Here is a 16,065-nt window from a genome sequence, read left to right on the forward strand (position 1 = left end):
TAGTATATGTGCACTTTTTTATTTTCACATAGTAATAATAGTAGAAGTAGTAATAGTATATGTGCACTTTTTTATTTTCACATAGTAATAATAGTAGAAGTAGTAATAGTATATATGCACTTTTTATTTTCACTTAGTAATAATAGTAGAAGTAGTTGTAATAAGTATAGCAAAAAAAAAAAATCAAAACCTCATTTCAAGCTAAATTTTTTTAAAAAAAACTCAATGCCAAAGGATTTACTCTCACTGGCGAAATGCAACTTTTTTTAATACCCTCGTCCAAATTTTATTTTTAAAAAAGCACCTTTAATGCCACTACTTTTGACTGCTTTCTCCTTAGAGGAAAGAGACCCTGAGCCTCAGACCCCTCTCTGTTTTTGGGGTATTGGCGTTTATGGTGAAGGGCAGGGCGGGGAGGTCACTCCAAACCATTTACAAACACAGCCCAGAGTTTCATTATTTCTGCGTTGTCGACAGCAACAGACTGGAGTCCAAAAGTTCATGTATTGTGGATGACCCGGTTCCTCGCGGTCTTGTGATCCCTCCCCCTCCTTCCCTGCTCCCTCCCCCGACTCTTCCAACCAGAGAATAGAGAGTTTTATATTTACGGGGAGATTAAGCACCCCTGAGCCATTGGATTCCTAAAAAGAGAGCTGCTCTTTTTCTTTTCCTTGGGGTTAAAGGGGTGGGATTTTATTTCAAGAAAGGTGGCCTTCTTTCATTGGAAAGAGGCGATCAAGTCGATCTCTCCACAAATCTCTCTAGATTCACTCCATCCCTTTTTTTCTTTTCTGAGTTGGCCGAAAAGGCGTTGTCGTTTCTAACTAGGAGGCTGGGTAAGAGTCCCCCTTGCCTTGGCTCCCTTTGGTTAATAAGTCTTCAACCACCAAACCTTAGACGTGCCTAAAAGCAGCCAACCCTACAGAAAAGACAGTGTTGTCGCTTTCTACTCTGTTTCTTTAGGGGGAAGAAATATGGAAAGTGTGGAACAGAAGTCAAGGAAAAGAGCAAGATCAAGAAATAGAGATAGATCTCCCCAGTAGAGAGAGAGAAATATGAAAATGTGTGCTGTTGCTCGAAATACTGGGGAGATCTGTCTCTATTTCTATCTGAGATAGATCTCCCCAATATTTGGAGCAACAGCACAAATTTTCATATTTGTTAGACGCTGTGACCTGCGTTTCACCTTATTGGGCGACTTGTTCAGACAGGTCAAAGCCAAAGGAGTTATTGATGAACAAAAGCGTTAAATATTCACCTCCTGCTCAACTGCCCATACAAAGTCTTTTGATCCATCAGGCCTTTTTGTATTCCAGTTCATAATCAGTATGCTCAAGCTAAGTTTAAGGAAGATTTTTTTACCCCCTTTTAAAAAAAAGAAAGAAAGGAAAGAACAGACTGGGAAATAAAAGAAAGGGAGCCTTGTTCCTTTAAAAAGAATGTTTAAGAGCTGGCTGGAGAAAACTGAAGTCAGAGCAAAAGCTCTCCGTAAACCCAGAAACCTCCCTCCTTTCTCCTTCCGTGCTTTAAAGCAATCAGAATGCTATATACATACGCACACAAACACAATAATTGTAGTTTTATACAGAATGACCCGAAATATCAGGCTTGAATTTTTAAAAGATAGCAGGAAAAAATTCACAAAGAGAAAGAAAAAGGTGGAGGGATGGGGAGAGAAACTGCTGAAAAGAATCGCCTTTACAGGTTGAGTAATTCAAAGAGCGGGTGGTTTTTATCTTCCAAACAAGAATGTAAGGCACTGTATACCAAAAAAACAGTAGGCTAAAATACATTAAAACATATAATTCTTTCATGGAAAACTAAATGCATAGATACATAAATACGTGATGCAAAAAGCACTTATCATCTTCTTTCATTGACTCTTTCCTTCCTTCTCTCCGTTTTGTTAAAATGGAGGCATCTTTCCCTCTCCTTCCTCTCACATTCATTTCTTCCTCTAAAATAAGGTTCAGTGCCCCTATTCCCACTAAATTCAGATGGTAACACCATTCCCCTTTCCTCCTGTGATTTCCATAAAAGTCAACCACTGGGAACACCAAACCGATGAACAATAACATCACTTCGACTTACTCCCCAACAGACTTATTAGGAACATTGTGTTTCAGTTCACAACAACGGTGCCTTATTTCCCAACAAGTTTAGGCTGAAGCAAGGAGCTAGGCGGACATCCTGGGATCGCAGCACCCCATTATTAGAACGTTATTAGTTCGCCCTCAAAATGCTGTGCAGTCGCAGCACAAAATGCAAGGGCAAGTCGCATCTATGGGCGACAGAGAAGCCAATGGTTCTTCTGTCCTTGATAGAGCCGACATTTGCTGGGGGAGACACTGCATGGCCTTCTCCTGTTAAAATGCTAATCCTGCTCATTAGCTGGAAAGGAGAGGCAGAACATGACACCTTGCACCTGTGCAGCTCTGTAATGACCTCCCTAGAAACTGCAGCATCAGCCTTTGCTGCCATCTGCAAGCATACGCATGGAGGAGGAGGAGGAGGAAGAGGGAGGAAGAGTAAAACTGTGGTCCCAAACAGGACAAACAAGCCTCCTAGAAACACCAAGGATGGAAGGCCTCCGTAAATACAAAGTCAGAGTTACTCAAGTTTAGAAACCACTACAGAATATATAAATATAGGCATATAGTTTTGCAAAAAGGAAGAATTCACTTACTGTAGGTGTCCCTCCATTGTCCCGAACCTGTTGCAATTGGAAAAAAGAGAAAGAGAATGAAAATGAAGAAATGCATATATGGTAATATTCTGCTTCCTTTATTGATAATATTAATCAGTGTTGCCTCATGTACCCATTCTGAGAACACAAGTGCTGCATTACATGAGGAAAACATAACACACCTTTTTCGAGTGGGGATTATCCCCTTTACTAGTATTACTATATTATTACTTGACTATTGTCATTATTTAATGGAAGGGATCAGCCGAATTAGTTTTAGCCAAGTGCGTATATATTTTGGAAGGATCTTTTTGACCATCAGTTTTTACTTCACATCTTTTCTTTTTTTAATCTGTCTAAGAGATTCCTTTTTCCGTGGGGAAGATTTCTTTGTATTAATATTAACCTGACATCTCTGTGTCTAAAATTTTTAAAGCTTTTTTTTTGCCCCCTGATTAATTACTTTATACAATTACTCTATTCTCCACCCCCAAATCTCTACCTCTATCGACACAATTTATTAACATTAAATTATAAGACTATTATTATTGTTAATTTGAGCATTATTATTATTAAAACTTGCTTTTTTCTGTCTTCTTGTGCCTTCATTTTCACAAACAAAATGGTCCTACATTCGCACCATGTGGAAGTTTTGTCTTTTCCATGCCACCCACCCCTCTTTTCCAGTTTCCATCTCGAATTGCAGGACCGCTATCATGAAATTTCCTGCAAATTAAATATTCAACCAATTCAAATATACCGGCTCCAAACAGGGTTGATGTCTTCCAAATAGCCCTCCTAACAGCAAGATCGGCATGAAAATCTCCTGATTTGGCTGAGTTAGCTGGGGATTTGTTTTGTTTCTTTGCAAATGGAGCACAAACTATTCCCAAACTATTCCAGCACACATTCAGGCTTCTCTGCATAAAGCCTAACCATTCATAAAGTCTAAACAAGAAGAAGGAGGGGGTTTGGTATTCCTGAAGGAAGGTCAGCAGAGACTTACTGTCGGCTTTCCCGGAGGGAAAGGAGAGAGGCAGGAAAACCCTCGAGAAGAGAAAGTCCTCCGAAAGGCTCTTGGATCCAGGCTCCTCCTGGCTCACACTTTCCCTGTCACTGCTTCCAGGAACCCAAGCATCTGCACTTGTATGCTCTTAAAACTAATTTATGGTGGGAATTATATTTTGGCTTGTCAACTCTGGAGCCATAAAACAAAGTTTATTGGAATCACGTGCTTCGAAAGAGCCACTCAGGACGCATCTCGGCGGAACAATAAATAACCTCCAGCTTTAAACTTTTATTCACTTAAATAAAGAGGGCCTGAAAGAAAGAAAGGAAAAAGGGAGGGGAGAGAAAGAGAAAGACAGAGGGAGAAGGAGAAAAACGCTGAGAGTGGGGGGAAAGGCCCTGTGTCCTCTGAGATTTAAGACGTCCAAAATAACAAGGTTCATGCACAGGAGGCCCCTTGTGTACATATATATGTCTGTGTGTAGCATTTAGGGAAGGCTCTGCAAATAAGTGCAAGCAGAAAGCGGCCAAACTGGCTGCCTTAGTTGCTTTTGAGGAAAAGAAGGGGTGAATTTCGCTGCGAGTGAGTACCGATTCAAAGTTTATTGGGATGAATGAATATGCATGGGGAGGGAAGGAGAGCTGGAGGAGGGGGGAGGAAAGGGAAGGAAAGGAAAGAAGGAGGGACATCTTAAGCAGTACTGAAAAGTCCATCCCGTTTGCAAGAGCCTTCCAAGCAACCATCACCTCCAACCCTTCTCTGCCATGGAGGGCCTGGGCAATTGAGCCTAGAAGGCAGGCATGGGCAGCCCAGTTGGCTCAAAGAAACAATCTCCTCCATGTCAATAGGATTGGATGGTGGTGGTGGTGGTGGTTTTAAAAAACAAAAACCTGTTGTAAACGTTGTGGCTCTATGTGTCCTGTGAAGAATGTATTTCTAGGAAACTGGTTAGGGAATAACTGTTCCAGGACAAACGGGTTTGTCTAGGAGAAATGGGTCCTAGAACAGATCAAACCCAAACTCACCCCGGAGGCCAAGATGATTAAATTAAAGCTGTCCTACTTTGGCCACATCAGGAGAAGGCATGAATCATTGGAAAAGACAATAATAGTAGGAAAGGTGGAGGAAAGTATAAAGAGAGGAAGATATCAGGCCAGATGCTTGGACTAGGATGTGGGAGGATACGGGCTTGGGCCTGCAGGCCCTGAGCAGAGAGGTTGAAAACAGGACGATTTGCAAATGTCTCATCCACAGGGTCACCATGAGTCACATCAACAAAAAAGCAATTGCTGAAAAAAACTCTCTACTCCGCCCTGAAACCTCCATGTTCCAGAGCAGTATACCTCTAACTTAGAGCCAGCCTGGTGTAGTAGTTTATAGTGTTGGACTAGGACTCTGGCAGACCAGAATTCAAATCCTTGTTCAGGAATAGAAACCCACTGGGCGACCTTGGGCAAGCCACAGTCTCTCAGTCTCAGAGGAAGGAAAGAGCAAACCCTCTCCACAAAGACAGAATGGTGGGTGACCAGTACCTAGAGAAACTGTCCCCCAATGCCTCTTCGCCTTTTCTGGGGCTCTCTCCAATGACCAAACTGTTTCAAAGACCATGAGGCTAGAAGACTTGTGAAAGTGGCAAAAGGGCGAGGATGATTCCTTTTCCTGCCCCCCCCCCCCAATTCTCCTCCTCCCAAAAACTTTGATAGTTGAAACTTTAAGGAGGGTTATAAAACAAGAAAAGAAGTCTGGTGTGAAGGAAAGTCAGGAAGGACGGAAAGAATGAGTAGGAGGGAGGGAAGAGCAGTATTACTAAACCAAAGTGATTTGATTTGATTTGATTTATTGTGGCACATAGCCAGCATAGAAACCAAAGTGGGTTTTAAAGAGACTTAATTCTAAAATTCAAGAGTCCTGGGAAAGAATTGCCTTTTCCGTGGGGGAAAAAAGCCCTGAGAATTTGCTTTAATATATATATAACATATGTAGGCATATGTAATATATGTTTGTATCTGTGTATACACACACATACGTACATAGATACAGAGTAGGCCCTCCACATTCACTGAGGTTAAGGGTACAGGGCCTCCATGAAAGTGGGGAAAAACGCAAATTAAAAAACACTACTTTTTTAATCTGAGAGAACACCTCTCTAGGAATCTCTTGGCCCTCCAGCAAAACTCTATGGTCAACATCTGCTAGAATTTAACCACAGAATCATGCTGGAGGACCTACAAATGCCCAGGGAAGTGTTTTCTCTAAGAACCTCTAGGTCCTCCAGCACAAATCTATGGTCAACTTCAAGCAGAATTTCTCTGGAAGGATTCCTAGAGAGAACATATTAATCAAATCAGTAAATAATCAAATCCTCAAAAGTCAAAGTCGCAAAAGTGGAGAGCTGGTTGTAGTGCTAAATGAGCTCCCAGTTGTGAAGATCAATAGGAGGTATTACCGAAATTGGGGTCAATAATATTGCAAAGTAATGTGGGGAGGGGAGGGGGAGAAGAGTAAAGGAAAACGTCTGTAATTTAAAAGCAGAAGGCAGAAATGTTTGAATGGAGAGACGACCCTCCCTCCTGTCATTTGAATCGATCCCATTATTTCCAGGACTTGATTTATGAAAATTGCTCCAGGAGAAGTTGGGGTGAGTAGGTCGCTACAACATTTAAGCTTAGCCTAAGAGGGAGATAGGCAACATGCCTATTTAGGTAAGCAGGGCTTTTGTCAGCATTTGCAGCCCAGGTCAGGACGGGATGCATTATTGCCAGATATGTTTTTGAAAAAAATACAATTAACAGCCACGGATCACTTTTGGTTCACCTAGTGGAGCAATTTAATGTGTTTGGACACAAACGTGACTAAATCGTTACTCCCTTACAACAGACAGGTTACTTAGAGACAAGTGGACTTCCACCGGAGGGGACATATCCAAGGTGACTCACCCCAATGGGTTTCTGTTGCTGAGTGTGGATTTGAACCCACATCTCCCGGAGTCCTGGTCTAACTCTCAAACCACTACACCACGCTGCCATACTTTCAGCAGCCCCATTGAAATCAGTGAGGTGAAAAGTCATAATGACTGTTAGTCCCATTGATTCTTGTGGGTCTTTGTTGTTGTTGTTGTTGCTGCTGCTGGTGGTGGTGGTAATCTAACTTGACTTAAATCTGGGTTCAGAATTCAGGTTTGCAATATTTTTGTCGAAGTTCTTGAGTTTAAAAAGCACCAGGATCTGACTCTAAATCCAGGTTTAACTCTCAAAGGCAGATAAAGTAGGATACGGTCTACTTACTTACCAGGCAGGAACCATTTTCATATTCCATTTTATTCTATGAGAAGCTTTCATGATCATTGCAAAAGTTCAAAAGCTTGAATATTTATCCTAAAGACACCAGATTCCGTAGGACCCTGGAAGCTAAGCAGGATCAGCCCTGGTTAGAAAATGGATGGGCGACCACCATCAAATACCAGGTGCTGTAGGCTATATTTTAGAGGAAGGAATTGACAACAACACCTCTGAGTATTCCCTAAAAAAAATAAACCTATGAAATGTATAAGGTCGCCATAACTCAACAGGGTACTGGGAAGCATGTACATACACACACAGTTTTGTAAGGTCAAATAATGAACAGTTTGGAGTCAAAGAAATGGCCAGATTAGGAAAAATTAGTTCTTATTCCTAAGGAAATGATTCAAGTAAACCATAATTGAAAAACTCAAAAGAGAATATTCCCAAAAGAGAGGAACTAATAATAATAATAATAATAATAATAATAATAATAATAATATATCTGTAGATCATTAATTCTAATCTGGAAGTTGTAGGATCTGGGCAGTGTGTGCATTCAATTTGATTCCGATTTATGGCGGCCCAAAGGGTAATATTTTGGCAATATTTGTTCAAAGGGGGTTTGCCTTCGCCTTCCTCTGAGGCTGTGAGAATATGAATTGTCCAAGGTCACCCAGTGGGTTTCCATAGCAGAGTGAGGATTTGAACCCAGGTCTCCAGGAAACCTAGTCCAACACTCACATCACTGCACTCTCAGTGCTGGTTTACTGTGAGTCGTGCCTTTAATAATACTGTGTATAAAAGCTAGTTTAAGCTCAGTTTATGTAGACTGGTTGGCCTTCAATTGGATGGAACTTTATTTCAGATAAGGTTGTTTAAAGAGGTCGTTTAGTCAAACTATGTTTTTCCAGCCAACAAATTTAACTGCTTCAGTCCAACAACTCTGGATTAATTGATCTGTGGAAGGAATTAATTCTGTCTATCATTCTTGCCTGTCCCCACAGACCTCAGACCCCAAGAATGTCATGTACTAATTGTCCCAAGATAGCCTCCCATCTAGGTTTCCTTATTCATCACTTTTTCACACTTGGCTTACAACTGGCATGAACGAAATCTAAAACAAAGTAAAGATAAAATAGGATGAGATTCCCTGTCCTTCCTGTGGACAGCATTCACACAGTCCATGAAATCAAACTGGTTTGAACTTATTTAAAGTAGACCCAATGAAATAATTCCTAATCTCAGTCGTAGGCATTTCAGTGGGTCTCTTCTAAGTATGAGTCAGTCTTGATTCACCTCCAAGATTGAGATCTGAGGAAATAGACTCAAGCCTACCAAAGCTCATGCTACCAACCAATTTATCTCTTTCAGTTAGTCTCATAGGTGCTACAAGAGCCCTTTGCATAAAGATTTAGACCAGTTTGACTCCTCTTAACTTTAATGAAATGCCTACTAGGTACTAAACTGAAATCTTACACATGAACCTGAGCATCTTATAAACTGTAAGCAGCCAAACAGCTCTGGGAAGCAGCACCTTCCATGGCTCAAAATATATCTAGGTTTCTTTCAAAGTACTTCGACTTGACCTGGGACATTGCTTCCTCCAAGGGTCTTGAACATGGGATTTGATTCGGGAGATATTTCTCAACTTTTTATAACATTTGGGGAGGGAAAACTTTCTGCAAACATATTTCCTCTGTCCTAGTATATTCTGAAGTAGGCAACTTGGTATCATCTAGATGATTTGAGCTACAGCTCCTATCAGCCACTGCCACCATACCTCAATAGACAGAGGAAGATGGGAGTTGTATTTTAAGGAATCTGGAAGATACTGGGTTGGAAAAGTCTATTCTAAAAGTGATGCACACTTGGTGAAGGAGCCCCACTAGAAAACTCTTTGAAAGGTCTTTCTGTTGGTGGTGACATGAAACATTTAAGCCTAGAAGTAGGGAATGTGCAATCTTCCAGATGTTGTTAGACCATAATTCCCATCAGTCCTAGTCCTCTGAACCAATGGTGGGGGAAGATGGGGTTTGTGGTCCAGAAACATCTTGTTCTCAGTCCCTGTTTTAAGTGTGGGCCTGTTTTAATGGAAACTAGAGTGGGTGGATGTTGGCTCTAGCAGGGTGATAAGGGGCAGTATTACCAGTTCGTTGCCCTGGTCTTTTGAGAGTACAAGAGACAGAATGCTCCTCCACAGTCTCTATGTTCCTGTACGTATGCATCTTAATGTCTACACTAGCACCATTCTCCCTGGCATCTGGCTTTGAACTGAGTGTATAGTTAGGTGCATTCTGCAGAGGGACCCTGTAGTAACTTTGTCACCTGGGAAATAAATAAGCAGGCACCAGGTAGTAAGGCCAGGTGCTTGAGAATACAAAATTGGTATGATCCCTCAGCTGTCCTGCACTTGAAACCCTTAGGCATTTGCATAAGTTGGGCATGAGATCTGCTCAGTCCAAGCGTTTCACACCAGGCATATCAAGATACCTTCATTTAGGGTTGGCCAAAGACGTTTTGCTGTAACCCCATCCCTACTCAAAGTGCATAGTTTTCCAAAACAGCCAAATTAGTTTGGAAACAAATCCCACAAACATATATTCCTGGCAATGAAGACACAATAACAAAATGAATAGTTAACTTCTTGTCCTTTTCTGCCAAACACTTTCTCCTAATGTTGGCTCTGGATAATTCCCGGACGACTATAAGGGAAAGCACTTGGTACATGTTCAGAAACACAGGAGGCTTTAATTTTTCTGGTATAAATCCCGAGATTCTGGACTGGTGACTTCTGCTTCAAAGGAAACCTTAAAGGGGCAGAAATGCTTTGGGGACCCAGAGCAGCTGCTAACTGCTTCCCTGCTTTCTAGAGAAGCCAGTAAAAAGCTGATTTTCATCTCTCTTTAAAAAAAATAAATACATTAAAGCATGCTTTCCCTGTTCTGGGCTATCGCTCATTTATAAAGCTGTCACTAAAAATAATACCACAGAGATCAATAACTGAGATTTTCTCACAGGTGCCAACCTAATGTGTTGCTTAGAGCCTCCATTTTCCACCAGGGAGACCCAGGTTCAAATCCCCCTTCACCCATAAGTTTTTCTGCCTCTCCTTGGATCAGTCCCTATTTTTAAGCCTTCCCACCTCTCAGGGTTGTTGTGACAATAAAAAGAGAGCGGGAGGGGAGGGCGACTAATGTCCTCTGCCTTCCTTGGTGATATCAAGGTAGCAGGAAGAAATGTAGTTTAGGAAGAAGAAGAGATCAAGTTCAAAACTTCTCTTTGACCGCCGGGCAGAAACGGATTCGGAGACTTTCTCCCTGCCTTGCTCTCAAGCCCTGCGCTCTGATGCCAAAATGCCAGGGCCAATTACCGGCTTCTTTCCCAAAACCACGAAGGCATAAGAAGCTGGTTCAGTTGCTCTGCACGAACCCCCACCATTCAGGATAGAGGGATCCCGGTGGAAATTGGCAAGAAGGTTTAATGTCCCGAAACCACAAAAGAAGGAAATAAGGCCAATGGACTGTGCGAGGAGGAGATGACGCGGCCTTCCATGAATGCGCAGAGAGAGAGAGAGAGGAAACGAAGGGAGCTCTCAGGTGAAAAATTGGAGCTTTGAAAAATGGTCTCCTTCAAACCGGATTAGCCCCGTGATGCCCCTTAAAAAGGCCCAGGGACCGAGGAGGCACGCGCAGCGCAAAGGGGGGGAACTCCGCTTTCACGCTGCTTCCTTGCAAGAGGAAGGCGAAGATTTTCAAACCTTCTGCATATCCTTAACGGGTTGGACACCTTATGCCCTTCCAAGGGTTGCTGGACTCCTAAACTCCCACCAGCCTCAGCCAATGGTAGCCAATGGTGAGTGGATAATGGGAACTGCAATCCCACGAGGCGACCCATCCCTCTTGGAGACACAGCTTTTGAGTATAATGCCAAGGATATTCAAAACCATGAAGAGAAAAGGTCTTTGCCTTCGGCCAACAAGCTCCATCATCCTGAACAAAGGTCAAAGGACAGGGATGCTGGGCGTTGTAGTTCAAAACAGAGTACAGTCGGCCCTTGGTATCCGCATTTAAGGTTGGGTTCCAGGAATCCCCACGGATACCAAAATCCATGGATGCTCAAGCCCCATTAAATACAACGGCTTATTAAATTGGCGTCCCTTATATAAAATGGCAAGATCAAGGTTTGCTGTTTGGAATATATACTTTTAAAAAATATTTTCAAGCCCTGGGTGCTTGAATCCGTGGATAGAAAAGGCCGACTGTGCTACGATGGACAAAAGATGCATGAGAAAAGAAGCCCAGATTGTTTCCAAAGGCATTGCTTGCTGGGACTCAGGTCCAACAAGCACTTGGACTGGTAATCTGGCTTCCCAAACGGGTCTGTTAGAAAGAATAGGGATAGAAGCAAGAGACCCAGTGAGCCTCTCTTGGCTTTTCTGTCCCACGGAGTTTTGTAGCTTTCCCCCAAAACTGAGCCCTTCAAATGTGTTGAACTGTAATCCCGTCAGCCCCAGATCAACCATGCCATGTTGGCTGGTAATAGTAGGAGTTGTGGCCCAGCAGTCTCAGAGGGCACTAGGGCAGGTGCAGTGTTTTGCATTGGCTTGGATTGGAGCAGCTTCCCTAGCTCTCTCCCTTTTCTCCTTTAGACTATCCCGTCCAGTCTAATCTAATCCTGGGTTGCATTTACACTGCAGAAGTAACGCAGTTTGACACTGCTTTAACTGCCATGGTTTAATGCTATGGAATTATGGGATCTGTAGTATTGTGAGATTTTCAGACTTCTCTCTCAGATAACACAACAAACTACAGTCCCCAGAATCCCATAGCATTGAGCCATGGCAGTTAAAGCGGTGTCAAACAGGATTATTTCTGCAGTGCGGATGCAGACTTTGAATCTGGCACATTGAACACCTTCTCATTCCTCAGAATATGCTCCACATTCCTTTAAACTATTTGGGGCATCTGTCCCAGGACAGCCATTCCTTGGGGGAAAGATCAGGTGAAATAAGTAGGGCTTGTGGTGTGTGTGTGTGTGAGTGGGGGATCCTCAATGGTTTTTGAGATCCACAAACCTCCTCGTCCTGCCTGCTTAGAACTAGTAGCAATAGCAATAGCACTTACATTTTGGTACCTCTTTTACAGTGCTGAGCACTTTCTAAGCGGTTTAAAATGGGTTAGTACAATATGGTCCTCTTAGTACCGAGGAGACCCGGGTGGAATAGGAAGGTGTCGAAAGGACAGTTTCTCTATATTGTGTGCATTGTGTGTATCTTGTGTGTTGTGTGCTAGTGTGGGCTTGCTATTCCTTTTGGGCCCGATACCCTCTCTCTTGGCGGTGGCAGAAGGCATTTGTGTTCATTAATGGTGCATCTACACCAATGGTCCCCAAACTGTGTCCTTTAAGAGATTTTGGACTTCAGCTCCCAGAAGCCTCAGCCAAGTTGGCCAATAATCTGAGATTCCTGGAGCTGAAGTCCAAAATTCCTTAAAGACCACAGTTTGGGGATCACTGATCAACACTGTTGAAATAATGCAGTTTGGCACCACTTTAACTGTCATGGAGCCATCCTACAGAATCCAGGGATTTGTAGTTTTATGAGGCACCAACACTCTTTGGCAGAGAAGGCGAAAGACCTTGTGAAACTACAAATGCCAGGATTCCATAGGATGGAGCTATGGGACTTTAAAATGGTGTCAAACCTCATTGTTTCTACAAAGCAGGTGCACCTTAAGAGAACTCTATGATACAAGCTGGAAACAATAAAAGCAACGTTAACCTATAGCTGAATAAACAGGAAAAAGGGAGAAGGAAGAGATCTAGCAGCATCTTTTAAGACTGATTTATTTTTGGCATTAGTTTTCGTGGATATCAGTTCACTTCTACAGATGCATTTATAGGGCGACGCACTCATTGACAGATTCAGTGCTCCATTCCGTGCACATCTATCTATTCAGTACATTAGTCCAGAGTCATTCTAAAAATGCATCTGAAGAAGTGCAAGAAGCCTCAACCAGTTCGTTTTAAAGTCTCTGCTAGATTCCTTTCCAGCTCCCAGCTTTCCTTTTTCAATTTTTATGCTACAACTTGGAGGCATTAGTCTTTGGGGACTACAATCTCCAGAAACTCCGTGGCGAGTATAGCAACAGACCTTGGTGGCTGGGGGATTCTGGGAGTTATAGTCCTCAAATATCCCCCTCTCTCACGTTCTAAGTACTATATTACTGGATTAGACCAAGGAAGTCCTTCTCAACCTGGTTCAACTACTACAACTAATACAACCAACTCTCACCATGCCCAGTCACCTGAGTTGCATCTACACTGCAGAATGAATGCAGTTTGACATTGCTTTAAATGCCGTGACTCAGTACTATGGAATTCTGGGATTATTTATTTATTTTAGTTTTGTGACATGTTTAGCTTTTTCCCTCAGAGAGCTCTGGTGCCACAGCAAACTACAAATCCCAGGATTCCATAGCAGTGGGCCATGGCATTTAAATCTGTGTCAAGCTGCATTAATTCTGCAGTGTGCCATCAGCCCTGGTTTGCCCTTTCTCCCCCTAAATGTAGCTAGAAATCAAGGTGGAGTGGGTGGTGGGATGAGGTCCTTAAGGCAAGTGCTCTGGTTTAGAAGAAGAGGAGAAAGCAGCAACAGATGGAGGCTGAAAAGGCTGATCAGGTGGACAACCACCTATATGTCCCCTTTGGGTTTTCTCCAACCAAAGGAAGAGAAAGACAAGGATGGCTGCAGGTGGTGTGTGTGTTAAACGGAAGGTCAAGCAAAGACAAGTACTTGTGTCATGACTATGGAAGGTGAACCCTGAAGCAGTCCAGAGGGGGGAGGACTGGGGAAGCAGAGGGACATAGTAAGTCAAGTAAGGCCTTCTGCATTTAACACCTGGTTTTGGAGAGGAGGATGGGGAGGTCAAAACAGCAAGCCAATGGATAGAAGGTGATGTGGAAATAGACATTTTTGAGGAGGATTGGTTGCTGTTTGGTGGGTGAGGGGACAGAGATCAAAGAGAAAGCAAAGGTAGCTGGAGCAGAACGACATCAAAAGCCAGACATATTATGGTCCTCCAAAGGCGACCTACTCCTTTGCTCCCGACTTATACAAAAGGCTGTCTATCTCTATACAGCCCCATAAATGAGATGCACTTGAGAGTGGAGGAAGGTGGCTGAGGGTAATTTTAAATAGCACCCCCAAGTCTGCAAGAGACCCGGGGAGTGGAGTATTATTACCGGACATTTTTTGTTTAAATAGGCAGCAGTTAACATGCCTTTTCTCTGATCTCCCTTGGCCTGAGTGCTTTAGACGGGTAGGAACACAGATAGGCAGATGTGCCAAGGCCATTCAGAAGAAAGGGGTGGATTATGACCTTCCCCAAAATGCCAACCCTAGGAACAATAACACGCTGGTCCCACTGAATTCAATGGGAGCTGCACACAGGGAATCAAACTCTGTGTCTGATTGTACCTTCAAGTGGCCTGTCAATTTAAGGTGACCCCCATGAATCTCATAGGATTTTCTTAGGCAGGGTATACTCAGAGGTGGTTTTGCCAGTTCCTTCCACTGAAATATAGCCTACAGCAGACCTTGGAACCTGGTTTTATGGGTATGTTTCCTGCAGTAAGTGTTATTAAATTCATACTCAGTCCTGTGCCCATCCTATTCAAACCCACTCAGAAATTAGTCCTGCAAAATTCAATAGGACTTATCTCCAAGTCAGTCTGTATAGCACTGCAGCCTCAATAATAGTACCTATTTAAAAATCCTAAGAAAGGTAGAAGCGATTGAGTTCAGTCATTTTGCTTTGACTTCACCCAAAGGAACCTGGGAGCTGTAGTTCTCTGGGGATTCTGAAAAGTGAGTCCTAGTCTCTCAGATAACTACAACTCCAAGGATTCTCCAGGTTGTAAGATGGTAGTTTAAGCATGAGACTTCCAAAGAAAAACACCATCGCTACAGAATTCATTGGATCTCTAGTGACCCTTACTCTGTTATGGGACATGGGGAGAAGGAGAAGAGGGTGGTCGAGAAACTTGGGATTGTGGTGTCCATTTCTTCCTTGGGTCAGTGAGGGGGGGGGGCTTTTAGAGTGGACTCTGGGGGTCTAAAACAGGGGCTAGATGAGTGAAGAAGCCACTGCCTTTGCTCTCTGGTGGAGGACATGTCTTAAGCCCCGAATTGTTGTGAGGCTTGTCCTACAGCGCCTTCTCCTGGACAAATTGGCTCTTCACACCAGGAACAGAGGGAAGGGGGAGTGGAGAAGGGGAGAGAGACATCTTTGTGACAGAAATCCAGATCAGATCACTAGACTAAAAGAAAATGAAGAAGCAATTTCTGGAGGCAGTGGTGGGAAGGAGGATGAAACCCCGTGGCTCCTGAAGAATAATTAGGAGGGAGCAGGAACCGCATTCAGATCTAAAATCTTGAATCCCAGACAAATCTATTTCGATTTCAGGTGTCCAAAGGTACATTTGGTTCCCCCGCCTAAAAAAAAAGAGGGGGTCTCTCAAGCCGAACCTAGTCTTGAGAGTGTGGCTGCAGGACAGAAGCTTTAAAGGTTTTTTTCCCATATTGGATTTTTTAAGGAAAGGAAGAAGAATTAGCTATAATGCCTTCACATAATATTTCAATAATTGCGGGAATCCCCGTTTAATTCGGCGCCGCACTATATTTATTTAACATCTGCTTGCTTTTTTCTTCCTTTCAATAGTGCTGGCCAACAAACAGGCTTTTTGGCAGGAAAAGCATTGTTGAGTTGTTTTGTTCGCCGATGCAGGAATGCCTCCTTGGCTGAGCTGCTGAGGAAAAGCAGCGGCAATTGTTCAAGGGAGAGGTATGCGCGGTGCCAAAGGTAGACAGATCTTCTGGGGTTTTGCATTCAGTGGCAGCAGCCACGTCTTTCGATACAGGAAGGCAGAGAGAGGGACACAATCAGAGGAATAGGCACTTGTGCTTCCTGTTGGCCCATTCACACGTGTGCCTGTGCAGAAAGGTTGTTTTTCCCCCCAGTTTGTTCGGTCATTCTCTCTCTCTCTCTCTCTCTCTCTCTCTCTCTCTCTCTCTGTGTGTGTGTGTGTGT

The 16,065-nt window shown here is 43.1% G+C and overlaps 1 protein-coding gene across 1 annotated transcript in view; it reads right to left on the bottom strand.

Annotated features, from left to right (window-relative positions):
* The window catches only part of HOXD3 (homeobox D3), a 61,479-nt gene that overhangs the window by 39,162 nt on the left and 6,252 nt on the right, over nucleotides 1–16,065 (bottom strand). Inside the window, exon 2 of the mRNA XM_042474008.1 lies at nucleotides 2,687–2,713. The gene's annotated coding sequence lies outside the window, so the exon portion shown is untranslated. The remainder of the gene's footprint in view (nucleotides 1–2,686; nucleotides 2,714–16,065) is intronic.

The sequence above is a fragment of the Sceloporus undulatus genome, chromosome 1 (assembly GCF_019175285.1).
Source record: "Sceloporus undulatus isolate JIND9_A2432 ecotype Alabama chromosome 1, SceUnd_v1.1, whole genome shotgun sequence".
In the NCBI taxonomy this organism is placed as follows: Eukaryota; Metazoa; Chordata; class Lepidosauria; order Squamata; family Phrynosomatidae; genus Sceloporus; species Sceloporus undulatus.